This window comes from Chiloscyllium plagiosum, chromosome 10 (genome assembly GCF_004010195.1).
Source record: "Chiloscyllium plagiosum isolate BGI_BamShark_2017 chromosome 10, ASM401019v2, whole genome shotgun sequence".
Classification (NCBI taxonomy): domain Eukaryota; kingdom Metazoa; phylum Chordata; class Chondrichthyes; order Orectolobiformes; family Hemiscylliidae; genus Chiloscyllium; species Chiloscyllium plagiosum.
This window is the reverse complement of record NC_057719.1, coordinates 89,247,204-89,249,358: the sequence shown is the minus strand read 5'-3', so window position 1 is coordinate 89,249,358 and position 2,155 is coordinate 89,247,204.

Here is a 2,155-nt window from a genome sequence, read left to right as displayed (position 1 = left end):
AAGACAATCACAGCGCCATGATCTGATTTTCCAAAGTGTGGGTGGGTGTGGAGCGATAGACATCTTTGATGGTTGTGTAACAGTTCAGTCATCTTGTGGGGCAAGAGACGTGTTGGTGGTACTTTGGCAGCACTCAAGGATCGGTGCTGGGTCCACTGTTTTTCGTCATTTATGTAAATGGTCTGGATGTGAACACAGGAAGTATAGTTAGTAAGTTTGCAGATGACACCAAAGCTGAAGATGTGGTGGACAGCAAGTAAGATTACCTCAGAGTACTATGGGATTTTGATCAGCTGTGCCAATGGCCTGAGGAGTGGCAGATGGAGTTTAATTTAGATAAATGTGAGGTGCTGCATTTTGGAAAGGCAGATCAGGTCAGAAATGATATCTTTAATGGTAAAGTCCTGGGGACCAACAAAGAGACCTTGGAGTGTAGGTTCATAGTTTATTGAAAGTAGAAATAGGATAGTGAAAAAGGCATTAGGTATGCTTCCCTTTATTGGTCAGAGCATTGAGTACAGGAGTTGGGACATCATGTTGCAGCTGTGCAGGACATTTTTGAAGTATTGCGAGCAATTCTGGTCATCCGCTTACATAGAACATAGAACATAGAAGAATACAGCGCAGTACAGGCCCTTTGGCCCTCGATGTTGCGCCGATCCAAGCCCACCTAACCTACACTAGCCCACTCTCCACGCTTCAGACTCTCTGCCGTTATTCCTGATGAAGGGCTTTTGCCCGAAACGTCGATTTTGCTGCTTGTCAGATGCTGCCTGAATTGCTGTGCTCTTCCAGCACCACTGATCCACTATCCTCCATATGCCAATCCAATGCCCGCTTAAATGCCCATAAAGAGGGAGAGTCCACCACTGCTACTGGCAGGGCATTCCATGAACTTACGACTCGCTGAGTGAAGAACCTACCCCTAAATTCAGTCCTATATCTACCCCCCTTAATTTAAAGCTATGCCCCCTTGTAATACCCAACTCCATACGCGGGAAAAGGTTCACACTGTCAACCCTATCTAACCCCCTAATCATCTTGTAATATAAGTATGGTGCCCAGAACTGGATTCAGTACCCCAGTTGAGGCCTCATCATATGGGTTTAACACAATGTCTTTCTACACCCCTATTAATATCACTGAGGGTATACATTTTCCTATTTGCTTAACGGAGGAAGATAAATGAGTTCCATGGTGAATCACTTACCATGGTCCAGGATAAATTTTCTCATGCAATCTTTTGCCTCAGTAATTATGCAACCAAGTTATGGGGTACGTTTCTCAGGGAATTACACAGTGAACACCCTGACATGCTTATCTGCCATCCATGTTTCTGGTACCATATTTAAAGCCACCACTTCAGATGCTGCAAGCCAGGGACTAAACCTCAAACTACTCTTCTCTACCCTGAAGTTTAGAAATGTCACAAAGGAAAGGCAAGCTGTCTCCCCAAATCAAGCATCTGTTTCTTTCCCTGTTAACTGACAAAGCATGCTACACCTATACACTCAATCAGCCCAGATAGAAATTTCATTCTGAGTCAATGTTATGTCCTGAGTCAGATGGGGTGCCCAGCAGTGCAGAAAGATGATTTTCTGTTCTTTGCAAAAATGCTACTGTCTTCTTTCTGCTCCTTCACATTCACAGGACATTCTAATACTGCTACTGGTCACTCACCTCACCTAGGCTCATGGACTACAACTCTAACTATTGCATGCATCATGTCTGCTCAGGGTCTCTCAATCACTCCACCTCTCAAACTATTAATCCTTCCTGTCTTGTGATACTGCCTACTCATTCACTGAGGACACCTCACATGTCTCCTGCTTATGCATCATGCTGCTAACTGCTCTTTCACCCACCTTCCTCATTTTTAATTGCAGGAAAAAATTACGGGAATGGTGGGGATTGGGGTTGGGTGAAGGTGGTTATTGCTGCAAATAAGGCTTCTCACTCTCTTGACCAGTAAACAGGAGACACCAGTGCCATGCCAGAAACATTCATTGTGCTGTGCTTTTATCTGCACAGGCTTTTATGTAGCTTCAACAACCAATTTGCTCTCTTAAACGGGCATTAGCAGATCCTGGGTATCCTGCACTAGGAAGAGACCAATATAGGAGACCCTCAGCTCCCTGCCCAAGAAGGATGCTAG